The following is a 13,323-nucleotide window of genomic DNA, read 5'->3' as shown; positions in this document are numbered from 1 at the left end:
GACACATGGGAAGGAGGAGGGGGAGAGAAGAGAACAGTTTAAAAAAGCAAGGACCTGGATAGTGCAATAGGAAAAAAGGGAATTATAAGAAATATGGCAACATAGTTATTCTCATTTGATTTTGAACTTCCATTTCCTAGAAGGGACAGAGGGACTGATTTACACTGAATTACCTCAGTAGTGGGAAACAGGGACACCGGCCTCAGGCTTGAAATGCATAAAGGGATTGAACAGCTTTAACTGAGAATGACAACTTTGGTATAAGTGGCATATGGGCCAGAACACAGGCTGAAGTAGCAGAATACACAAAGCTGCATTAATCTAGGCTTCAGTTAGGGAAAAGGAAAATAATTACACTTAATAATGCTGGTGTTGGAAGAGAGAACTGCAGAAGGAGAAGGGAAAGTCACCAGTCCAGGGAGAGGCTATTCCAAGGACATGTTGAGGGCATCATCCTGCTTAAATGATTCAGTCATTTGACTCAGGAAATGGAAACTTCACAGATGTATTATCTCCAGACACATCTTCTCCTAGTTCTTTCCTCAAGGATGTCTGGATAATGGTGTCTTGTGGTTAGCTGGACAACCTGTGCTGTGTTGTCTGGATGCAACCCTAGCTATCAGTCTCTGATAGCAATCTTCCCAGCAAAAAAAATGGTCTTTTACATGTACCAGTGATGCAGACCCAGAAAATATACCAAACTATAACTGGGTTTTTTTGTTTGTTTGTTTGGTTGGTTTTTTTGGTGTTTTTGGGGGGTTTTTTGGTGTGTGCGTGTGTGTATGTTAATCACCAGCAAGTGATTTTATTTGAAATGAGCATGACAAGCATGACAGCAGGAGCACATTGTAGGAGTTCTGGCACAAATCCATTTGAGCTGTACCAGACATTCATGTTCTTTGTAATCCTGGCTATTCCTACACCAGCAAGGAGAGGATATCTAAATGTAACCCCTGCACTTACTTAGCAAGCCTTTCAGCTGACTAGTTTTTATGGAACTGCTGCCTTCAGCAAGACCAGAAAACTCTGAAAAAGCAAACATTTCTTATCTTCTAGTATTTCTTGGATCTGAATCTCTCGTACCTTTCCCTAAATTATTGTTTTCTTCTTGAGAGATCAAGACTCAGAGTAGGATTTTCCATCCCTCTGCCGGGCCACAAGGACTGCTCACTGAGTTTGGAAAGAAAGATAGAGGTGACTGGAACAAACTAAGCCTGTCTGCTTTCTTGATACTGTTGGCTCAAGGGAAGCTGTTTCTCTGAACAATTATAGTATTGCTAAGCAAGTTCAAAAAGGGAAGAATTCCCTGACTGACTGAAAAAAAAAGGATATCCAACATCCTACAAATATTTTTTTTTCATTCTAATGGTAGAAATAGTGCTGTTTTCAATAGATGGGAGCAATTTGTCCTCAGAGTATCATGGTGAGGCTGTGGAGATATCCTTGTGCTCAGAGTGCCAAGGGAAATGCTGCACTCGGAACACCTTCAGAATGTGTAAAATACAGTACAGCCCAGGAGACAGGATGCTTCAGTGAGCACCTCATGGCACAGCACCATTAAAGACTGTGTAAAGTCTAAGAAGACTTTTTTGCCAGAGACATAGTTTTCATTTTCCAATGAAGGCCAAGGGAGTTGTTCACTCATCCCCTCTGTTAAATCAAATGACTCCTAAGCAGTGCAGCTCAGCTCCATGGAAGGCTGAACCCTGAGCAGAAAAGCAGACACAAGTCCAAAGACAGCTGTAGGCCAGCCTAGGAGTCAGGGGCTGTTTGCACCAGGGCTGATTTTGGGTCCCTGCCTGCAAAGTGCAGCTCTGTGAGCCACTGCAAGCAGGAGAAAGCAAAGTGTGTGGGAGGTTTGTACCAGAGAAGAATGAAACTTCTTAATTTCAAAACCTGGTTGCCACAGAACAAAAAGCAGTTACTTCAAGTGTTTGGAAATGGGAGTTTCTTCCTAGTAAACACTTAGGCCAGTGTTTGTTCCTTGCATAGTAAAGTCACTGTAAGAGAGCAGAATTAATTGCAATAGTAGTCTTTTGAAAAGACATTTTCCTGCTCCGAGATTCTTAACATCTATTGAGATTGTCAGAGACTTAGAACATTACTATATACAGATGAAAACTTCAGTGTAGTGGAAACTGGAAATATCTAATGATTTTAAAAAGTTCATTTCAGAATTTTTTAAAATTTATTTTCTTTTAGTTAATGTAATGTAGTTTTAACTTTTATTCTACTTTTTCACAGTATTATACAATGTGTAATTAATGACAACTGCTTCTCTAATGTACTCTTATTTAAATTACATTTAAAAAGCACAGAGGAAAGAGAGGTAAGTGTCATTTAGCAAGTTTAACTTTTTATTTTCTTTTTTATTTCAAAGTGTCTCCTGCTTTAATTTTGACACTGGCATAAATGCCAGAACATTGCATAAAAATAAAAAAAATTAAAAATTAAAGTCCCTTTAAAACTGAATAAAGAAGTTCTAGAAGCTCTGAAAATATTATTTTCATTGTAAAAGTGATAAACTGGTAACTTATATCAGATATTATAAAAATCTAGGTTTTTACAACTAAGTTTAAATTTTTATGAAAATTATACCTTCAGACAGTAAAAAAGCAAGACTGAGAATAAATTCACACTGGTCTATTATAGACTACTCTTCTGCAGAGTAGTTTTCATGCAAGTTTGTGAAAACATATAAACTTTTGATCTAGAGCTCTTCCTTCAGAGACATAGTTCCCACTAAACCTAAGAGACTTGTGCATGTCATTGCATGCATAAATCTGCAGAAAGAACTGCCCCTAAAGTTTGAACAAAACAAATTGATCAGATGGCCAGATAAATATGGTGATGGAGGATATGACTAGGCAGGGATGGCTAAATTAATTCAATTGCTTCATGTTTGCCATAGGCAAACAGATACCACAGGTTAACTCTGAAACATGCTGCAATGCTAGTTTTCATTTGTTTAAATTCTTTTTAGCTGTGTCTACTGAGAGGAAAACTGTTTTAGAGAGAAAATATGCATTTATATAATTTTTATAGAATAAATATGGAATTGATTCCAGATTTTGATGTAGCAGACAATGAACCCATGTAAAACACATCAGTATTTAGACAAAATAATATTCTAGAAAAAAATGTCATTTCTTAATCTGGAGGCCAGCAGCTGGCTGTGCAGGAAAGCTAAGAGAAGCTGGACTTTCACACGTGTCACCCTAATGAACAGGAAGAGTCCTCCAATGGGGCTAAATGAGCCTTCCACAAGTGGTCATCAAATGGTGGGCATGATGTGAGAGAGGCAACCTCCTGCTCCTTCCAGACATGGCCTCCTGGCTTTAGTGAATGCCACAAAAAAAATACAGAGGGGAGAGAGGAGACTACCAAGGTCCAGGCACTACCTGGGACTCTCACTGTCACCCCTATGCAAAATCACCTTTATGACTCCCGGGGGTTGTGACTCCATGGGAAATGCGTGAGATCCCACTGCAACTCTGGCATTCAGACCTGGAAACCTCTCTCCCCAGACAAGATAACATCTGCTGCTGCTGCTGCAATTACAAGGTGATGTGATATTAGTCAAGCAGTTTAAGTGGTAGCAGGCTGTGCAGGAGTAGAGAAAGTTCAAGTGTAAAGACAGCTGTCAATGCACAGCTGAGCAGGGAGGGGGTGGAAGAGAGAATTGTTACAGCTGCACATAATGGCATTCATTTCTAGGAGGGGAGGGTTGAGGTTTGGTAGTTTGGGACTTTTTTTAATGTAAATAGAACCTTAGAAATTAATTGCTGCCTTCAGTTAGGGAGCTGGTCAAGGAGCCTCTCTGGTTTGGAGTACCCAGCAAGAATTCCCACAGACTGGTGATGGCCAGGAAACTTGCAAGTGTGTCAAAGCTGCCTCTTTCTCTGCATCACATGTTATGTTTGCAATCTTATGGTGAAGAGAATGGAGAAGTGCTCTGACAGCATGAAATAACCCCAAGGTCTCACACACACACACACACGCACACTCACACATACACACACGCACACACTCACACATACACACACACTGAATCTACAAAGTAGAGGCTAACTCCAACTCCACCATCCTGTCCCTGCTCCATATGGCAGATAATTTGTATTTGCCCAGATGCCAGGGAAGGTGTAATTCTAAGAAGTCTAGAGCGTGGACTAAATAGGTTCTGGATTGCCTGTATGATCCTGAGGGCGGGAGAAATGCAAGCCCCTGGGTGCTGCCATGAACACCTGGCCCCTGTAAAACACAGAAAGCAAAGCAGGAGCTTAAGGCAAATCCTTCAAGATGCAGGTATTTCAGGGACTAAGCATCCCTCCCATCCTGACAATTCACACCACAGGTATCAGCAAGGTGTTGCTGCACTGAATCCTGTATTTCACCAAGATGATTTTTTTATATTACACCAGCACCCAAAGTCAGACATTTGAGCACTTTGAAAACACCTCCTGTTCAAACCTGGGCCTCATGGTGAGTCTGCCTCATCTCTCCCTTCTCTCCCAATTGTTTGGCTGGTATCCAGTTTTTGTGGAGTTTGGGGGTTTTCTCAGTGTGGGTTTAGGGGTTTTTTGAACGTCTAAGTCAACAGAACAAGTCCATGAAAAATATAACAATGGCTAACTTCTAATGAAAGAAATGTGCAGACTTAAGGAATACATGGAAAGAGCAAGCTCTGGACCCTTTGTACAAAAAGGGGTATTTTTCCCTTGACTTCTCACGGTGTCCTGGGGGGATGGGGAGGATACAATTACGATGATCTTTGCATTTTTTATTGCCACCTTCCCTATCTCTGGAAATTATGATACACACAGACGCTGATCCTTCTCTCACCAGAGTAAACCCACAATAAATCCGATGTTTTTGAGTAAACTGGTTACACTTCCCCAGCTGCCCCCTCCCCACGCCACCTTGGTGTCCCCGCCGTGCCCCAGGGAGCTCTGAAAAGCATTTGGCCGAGGGTGGGAGGAGGGGAAAGCTGAGAGGGCTCAGTGTTGCTGTGTTAGGAAGTGACAGATAGAGCCAGCCAGGCGGTGCCCCGGCCATGAGCACGATGATATTCATTTCACACAGCCCTTGCCTGTTCCAGCTGGAACGATAGGAGATGCAAACTTTGACTTCTGCATTTGAAAGAGATATTGTTTGATGGAAGTGTGTGGGTGGCGGGTAAAACAAGCAGCTAAGTGTCAGCACAAGAAGCAAACATTCTCCTTCCCTCCCTACCCAATGTAGTTTTTGACGTAATGAGCATTGCTCCCAATTTTCCTTCCAAATAGGCATTGCACCCATCCCCATGGCAACTGTCATGCTCAAAAGATGTCCTGTCAGGAGGCATGAAAGGCCCAGAGACATTTGTATTAGATGGTCACAACCGTGCTAGCTAATGCCTAACAAATACACCACGAGGCTGCATTCGTCAAAATGAAGAGCACAAACATTTGTGTTTCATTAAACAGAAATTAATAAGATTCAAATAGGAAGAAACCAAACTGGACTGGTTTTTTTGTGTATACAGCTGTGTTATGAAGTAATACAAGGAACGTTAGTATGAATAATGATTGCACATGTGCATTCAATTTATTTCTTCTACTTCTTGTATGGTCTCCTTTAACCCTTTTTCTCTATAGGTTTTTCAGAAATCAAACACAGGTTTAACAGCTGGGCAAGACAGGGATTTCAACTGCTCCTTTCACACTGCCGAGGCCCAATAGCACTTTTTTATTTAAAGGCACTCTGGGTCATTGGGAAGTTGTGCTTTTGAAAAATGTTCCCATACTTCATGATTGAATACATAAAAATGGTGGTCTCAATTTTACCAGGGAAAAGAAGAGGTCCAGTCTCTAAACAAGGCAGGTTGTATCCAGAACCACTGTGCATCTTCCTACCTCCCTTGGCCACAGGGAAGTGGAGCTGATTTATCCCAGCTGAGGATCTCGCCTCGGGTCCAGGCACTGAAAGAAAATAACAAAATTGAATCATGTTTCCAGCTCAGCTGAAAATCAAAAGTGAAAGTTCAGGAAGACAGCAGAGCCTCCTCCCACGACAACCCTTCTCCTGGCTCCTCATCACCAAACATAGAGCAGTTCCTTTCACCCACTGCTGCAAGTAAACAACAAAAGTGGACTGTGTTACACAGCCTGACAATGACAGTCTGTACTTGGCTTTACTGGCCACAAAGGCTGTGGTAGCTTTGCTTTCTCTGGTCAGCTTAACCTCATGCTTTTTCTTGTGAGAAGGGAAAAAAAAAGGAAAGTTGGCCAGGGTTCTGATTCTGCCACAGGCCCAGGCCTCCTACCCAGTGTGTGTGGGTGTACCAGTGCCTGGCCAGCCTCCACATCTGCTGCTTAGAATTATCTTTCCCTGTTTTGACCTCCTAGCTTCACAGGCAGGAGAAATAATCATACCAGAACCTGCATTTCCATCACACAAGGTTTATATTCTCACAAGATCTAGTTTTGCAACAGTTTGAATGCATATATATATTTGTGCCAGGACTCTTACCTCCTCCTTCCTCTCCTTCCTCTTTTCTCCTCATACTCCTGTCTCTTTGTCCCTGAAACTCCTGTTATCCCCCAACCCTCCATCTCTCTGGCTGAACTGAATAACACCCTTATCCAACACTGGGCAAGTGGGAGGAGAGGCAGCAAATGGAAAACAATTCTCTTTCTGGCTATAATTGCAAAACAGGAATTTGCTATTCCATCAGCATGCACATGTCCAGACCTGAGCTTTTATAGAAAAGCCAACTTTCACTTAATCCTTTGGATAGACAACTATTTTTCTGGAGAAGTTTCACCAGACTCCCATATTCCCATCCTTAGTTTCCCCAAGCCCTCTGACCTGGTTTAGGGCAAATTTGGGAGGAAACTTCCAAAGGGATCCCTCTAGAAAGCAGATTCAAGTGGCCCCTCCCCCAGCTGGTTTGGGAACAAGATTTCCCTGGAGAAAAGTGGAAAAAAACTGTTTATTTAAGAAACAAAGTATTCACAAGCCGAGAAAATGGATAACATCAAAAAATAAAACTTCTCGCTGTTCTGAAAAGATGGCAAATTCAGAAAGTCCTCTTTGTGGGATCAGAGCTTGGCTCGCTCAGTCTCTTATCAATCTCTCCTGAGCTGGAAAATGCTGCTGCCTTCAGGACAGGACAACAACCTAAAGAGACCTACAGTCTTCCCCAAACCGAACTGCTGCATTAAGCAACAAGCTGTGGTCAGTTCTGGATGACTATAAAACAGCCCTGGCATAGGCTCATTCCTGTTGTTGCATCTCCTGTGTTTGCTGTGTAGTCACGTGAGATGATGAGCACTCTGCCCCTTGTGTGAAGCACTTTCCACCTTCCTGAACATCTCCAGACTCTGAAGACACCCAGCCTTGGAGCAAGGCAGGAAACTTAGTCCACAGCACATGTTTTAAATTGGAAAATTACTATTTCCTGAAGCAAGAAAATCTTTGCTACAACTAGATCTTTCCTGAAAAACTTCTGTTCAGAAGCTCCAGACCAAGCTTCCCTCCAAAGAGAAAGAGGAGAACTCCTGTAGAAGCACATCTTGGTGCAGCTCCTTAGCCAGGGGTTCAGACACCTGGCTCAAGCCCTGGCCCCAAACCTTGAGAGAGAGACTTAAGCAGGGTCTACACCCTCCAAGGTTTGTGCTTCAAGAAATCATCAACTATTTTAGACAGTTAAACACACTGTGCCTCCCTCTTGAATATTTCTGAAAAATAATTAAGTTGGAGTCCACTGAAACAAGGATTTATTAAAAAAAAAAAGAGTGGAAAAAAATTTCTCAATTTATCCTCTTTATATCCTTTCTTTATCCAGCATCTTGAAGGAGAACAACCCAATATTCAGTATTCCCTTGTGGAATTTCCTTCTTCCAAGAAGAAAAACAAAAAGTTCAATTTTCCTGCTAAATAGCTTACATGCCTAACAATGCGTGTTATGATAAATTCTTGCCATATTCATGAGCAAAATTCACAATAATGGGTGTCACTTTTAATGCCAATCCTTTCAGGAATATTCCACATTTCCCAGCCCATATCCCTCTAAAAGATCATAAGGTTTCATGATCTTGTGTTTGACATATCACATATGTATTATTTCAGCTCAGGCCATTGTTTTAGTGAAGCCTTGGAGCCTTTGCAGTATCCAAGCCTGCATACAGAGACATCTTTGAATGATGTTTCTGAGCTAAAATCAGGCTTTGGTTTTTTATATCTTTGTCACTCCTCAGCTGGACAACATGGTACAAGACAGGAGCCATCAACACTCAGGAAATGTGGTCCATGTGCCTCTCCAGCAATGTGAGTTACCATAAGTTTTTCAGGCTTATTCTTCCCTCTCTGGAATGTTTTCTGCTATCTTTTTTAAAAAGCTCAACATTTTAAACTTCAGTTAAAGAAGTAGAAGCAGAGAGAGATGACCTAGGAGGACCACAGTGATACTGCCTAAGCATGCAGCACCGTGGTTGGGAAAGCCAGAGCCTACCTGAAAGGTGATGAGGAAAAGCTTCACAGCAGCAAAAGCAAAAGGAAGACCAGGGAAAATGTGGGCCCCCTGCAGAGTAGGGCAGGAGACCTGGTGACAAAGGGCCTGGAAAAAGGCCAAGGTACTTCAATCTCTCCTCCTTGTCTTTACTGATAAGATATACCTTCAGGAATCCCAGTCTCAATTTCAATTTCCTGAAACTGGTGGAAAAGGTGGGAACAAGGCAGAACTTCCCTTAGTGGAAAAGGACCAGGTTAGGGAATATTTAAACAAACCAAATGTACCCATGCCCATGGAGCTGGCAACCTACACCATGAGGGGGAACTATGGTTGCTATTGTGAGGCCGCTCCTGGTGGTCTTGAAAAAGTCGTGGGTGTCTCAAGAGACTCCTTAGGACTGGAGAAAAGCAAATTTCACTCTTATCTTCCAGAATGACATGAAGGAGGATCCAGGGAACTAAAAGCCACTCAGCCTCCACACAATCATTAGGAAAGTGATAGAACAAAACATTTCCAAACATATTAAGGACAAGTCGGTGACTGGGAGAAATCAGCATGGATTTATAAAGGGGAAAATATGTCTGAGCAACAGAGTCTTCTGCAGGAGCTAGGCAGCTGAACTGGGGCTTGGGCATGATACAGACACCAAACACAGAATTGCCTTTTTGCCATTTATTTCTTGAGACTGCTCTGTAAGAGGGATGGCATAATCTCTGGCAGGCCTCTGGCCTCCCTCATTTCTGAGTCAACTTCTTTAAATGAGCAGATTGTTAAGACTCCAAAATATCTGTAGTCAAAGCTGAACAACATGAACTGATAAAAGTCAAACTTCACGAAAGATATTGCCTTGTGTGTATTAGCCAAAAATTCTACCCTTCCTTGCTTGAAATCTGTATTTTATTTAGTTAGTCTACATGAATATGTGGTTATGGCTGCAGCATGAAAATTCTGGTAATAGTCTTTATAACAATGAGTGCCCTGGCCCAAATATTTTCCTTTATGTCAGTGAAATTTCTGATAATTAATTTTGACACCTTGTATTAAAATAAAAATAAAGAACCCTTACTGAGGTTCTTTAGCCAAAAATGTAGCATAACACTCAGAGAAGCTTGAATATTTTCCAGAAGACAGGTTTTTTTGTCAAAAAAGATTTCCCTGATTTTACAAAATGGAATTGTTTCACAAGAATCTCATTCAAAGTTTGGCACTTAAATGTAAATATAACATTTAATTTTAGCTTTATTGAACTGTCCAGAAATTATTCTGTTCTGGTCTACACCAAGAAGACCTCAGAGTTTTGAATTGAAATGCTGAATGACAGAGGTGGGAAGGTGAATAAAACCTTCTCACTTTCACACAGGACAAGAACATCTAGCAGATGTCAGGCTGGGAGTGAGCAAAAGGAAGCTCTTGCACGTGTGTTTATGCTGAGGATGTTCTTCAAACAAGATGACAATAAAGGTTTGGGGGATGAATCCTGTGTGTGCTACTACATACAAAGACACCAACCCCGACAGAGAAAGTCTCTGCCCCATGACTACTAGACAGTATTCTAGTGAAGAATTGCTATTTGTTTGCTCTTTGACATTTGGTACAGGATGCCTGGTTCAGGGCAAAATGAACCTTTAATCTTCTGTTTCCAGGGAAGTAGAAGTGAGCTTTCTGACTGGTAGCAAAATTTGGTTTCCATCTGAGTATTTTCTGCATGTTCTTTATGTTTTTCAGGACAAAAAACCCGCAAAACAAATACAACACACAACCCCTCACACACACACACCAACATTCAGAGGTTTTTATTACAAAAGATTTACTTTTTTTAGATAAAAAACCCAACATTTATCAAATTTTAAGTTTGTTATATACTTAGAAAACATAAAGGAGAAAATAATAAAAGCATGGAAGAGAAATTTTAAGCTCCTTTAAACCAGGTAACACAGCCAAACACTCTTTCTTTTAGACTACAATTTGCTCACAATTCACTTAGTTATTTCAGCAGTTATTTCTGCAAAGTGTACCATGCCTTATGTAACAACACAAAGAAATTCAATAACTAAGCCAACTTTAGTTTCTGCTCCCTAAATTTGTAGTCTGAAAGAATTTAGGTCAGGTTTACCCTCAGCTTTTGGAGAATGGTCTTGTCCATTTTGCTCAGGGGACCAAGACATTCCAGAAGCATGAAAATTACGTAGCTAGGGTCAAAATCCAGATTTGAGATGTCATCTTTAATTTTTAATGCCCTTGGCTTTTCCTATTGGCATAAGAATCACAAGGCCTTACTATTTTGGAAAGTCTATTTCTTATTATTTTATGTAAACTTTAGGAAAAGCAACATGGTTAATCATTCAGTGACTAAGTATGAAAATCATTAGAAGGAATCTTAACAGTTTATTGAAACATTTGCTAACTACCATATGAAGATTTACTAGCCCTTTAAAACTATGATTATTTTTCCAGGACATTGGAAGCTCTTTTAAGATCTGTTACAATCCAATATGCAATTCTTTTTCAGCGAGATTTCACAAAGTATTGAGCTATTTTTCTTTATGCTATGCCTGGCACGTATGTGTAGCAAGTTTGCAAGTTTGGCTGTCATGAATATTTCTTGAGAAACAGCCTTGGACGGAAGTAATTTTTCTAAATTAAATAAATATGCTGTTTCTGATTTTTCAAAATACCCAAAGGAACTAGCTCACATTCTAGATCAATGGCCTGCAAAATTTCACCTTGAAATATGATGACTTTTTTTACTTAGTGAAGAACAAAATGTCTCTAGGAACAAAGAAACTCTGCAGTGGATTGGGTCCTACAAACTTTACTTTCTCAGAAAGCAAGTTTTCCTATTAATTTTAATGGTGTTGGTTATCTGAATTTTTGAGTTAGCTGACAGCCAGAAGCACTTTGCACAGGTGTCTGTACAGTCAGTATTATTTTGCAATTAGCTTTCTGGGATATTTGGACTTCTAAAGAGAAATGAGGTTTGTTGCTTTCTTAGGAAAAGGAAAATTTCAGTCCTCTAACAGATAAGGATTTATGAGAGTAAAATTCCAAATCATTTAAGACATGATCCTCAAATCCTTTTTTTCATTGTCAGTTTGTATAAGAGGAGCTGAAGACTCCAAGTTAAGAAGCATAAGGGTAGGAAATAAAACCTTTTGAGGGCTCAGGCCTCTCTGAAGACAGTAGCTCAAGTTGGGCTGGGGGCTCTGGGTACAGCAAACTGTGGATGAATTTCAAACACACTGACTAAAACCTTTAGGAATCAATGGAGAGATGCAGATTTAAATGAGGTCTTAATGGCTTTGTTATAGAAGGGGGACAAGAGTGTTACAGAACTTCTGTCTCCTCAACGCCACAAAGCATTAGAAATGAGAAGGCACAGATGTGCATAGGGAGGGCAAGAGCAGCCCTGAATTCACCCAGCATTTAACACCATGCGAGAGCAGCGAGGAACCTAAGGCAGAATGGGCTTCAGAGTGTTCATGACTTCGCTGTTTGCTTGAAGATAGACAGCACTTCAGCTCAAATCTCTCTGCAAGCAGGGCTTTGTCTTGTCCCAGATACTCTTCTTAGCTTTGGCAATAGCTGCACAGCTCTCTCTCCTCTCAGTAGTCTGCCAAAAAAAGGTAAATTGGATGTACAGGAAGACTTGGGTCTGCTCCACAAAGTGTTATCCATAGAAACAGAGTCAGCAAGTCACACAGATGTGCCCAGAAAGGCTATTAGATCATCAGGATTGATTTCCTAGGATAAAATAGGCCATGATTTTGTTCGGATTTCTTTGGGTTTGGGGTTTTTTTGGTGTTTGTTTGTTTATTTTAAATTAAATTTGTTCCATATCACGTTTTCTACCTTGAGTTTCTCTGAATCACAGTCTTCCATATATACATCTAACCTTGAAATGAAGACTTTTGGGACAATAAATTGCTTTGGCTTTCCAAAACATTTTCTTCAGTTGTATTTTTCTTCACTTTAGTCCCAGAATATCTTGTGATGAAAGAATGTGTGGCACATTCAAGTTACTTATTCATCCTCTTTTTGAACAGATTCTGAGGTCTTGCACTGTGCAGAATTTTTTTCCCTCCTCTGAAATATTTTTCCTGGCTCATTTTTTCATATCTTCTTCAGTTTTTCAACATATTCTTATAAATATGAGATGACCAAAACTGTACATAATGTTCCAACATCTGTGTTCCTGCAGCTATGTACAAATGTAAAATTATACCTGTATTTTTGACCATATTGATTGGCAATATTTTCTCATCTATAATTTCCTTGTTACATTTGAGTGAAAAGTTATTTTAAAGTTCCTTTTACCCATTGAAAAATGCAAATTGAAACAGACCAATACATTTTCTGAAATAATGTTACATGTCTGAAATTATTGCAGCTGAAAACATGTGTTTTCATATATGTAGGGGTACAAGGAGAACCTAAAAAACAGCTGAAAAGTATTGGGTTGTCATTTTAAAAACTAAGTATTTGAATGTTTTAGTCTGAAATGTTAAATTTAAAAATTTGCTTCGGCTTTGTTGTAAGAACATTTTATACTTGAACACCAAATAAAATATTTGTGTTGGGTCAAATAAAGTAATTTCTTCAATCTATTGTGGGTTTTTTAAGTCATCGATCAAGAACAATTTAAAGAACAGAATAGCAAACTAACAAGGAAAGACTTCTATTCTGCCTCCTTTATTGATAATTTTCACTTTGTTTACTCTATTTTTTTCCTTAAAATTTCTGTCTGATGAGAGAACCTCTCATTACTTTTGTTTAGAGTTACCCATTTACCTTCATGAATCCTGGCACAAAGTCAACATCTCAATTATCTG

At 40.1% G+C, this 13,323-nt stretch overlaps 1 long non-coding RNA gene across 5 annotated transcripts in view; it reads right to left on the bottom strand.

Annotated features, from left to right (window-relative positions):
- The window catches only part of LOC139600310 (uncharacterized), a 59,800-nt gene that overhangs the window by 30,257 nt on the left and 16,220 nt on the right, over positions 1-13,323 (bottom strand). For 4 of the 5 annotated variants that reach the window (XR_011682479.1, XR_011682478.1, XR_011682476.1 and 1 more), the window contains one exon: positions 5,556-5,960. This is a non-coding gene — a long non-coding RNA (uncharacterized lncRNA). Of the gene's footprint in view, positions 1-5,555; positions 5,961-13,323 lie in introns of those variants that run through there. The other variant, XR_011682477.1, reaches the window with a different exon arrangement.

This window comes from Agelaius tricolor, unplaced genomic scaffold, assembly GCF_023055355.1.
Source record: "Agelaius tricolor isolate 1412-34295 unplaced genomic scaffold, bAgeTri1.0.p SCAF_26, whole genome shotgun sequence".
Taxonomy (NCBI): Eukaryota; Metazoa; Chordata; class Aves; order Passeriformes; family Icteridae; genus Agelaius; species Agelaius tricolor.
The sequence above is the reverse complement of the archived record's forward strand: the minus strand, read 5'-3'. Positions and strand labels throughout refer to the sequence as shown.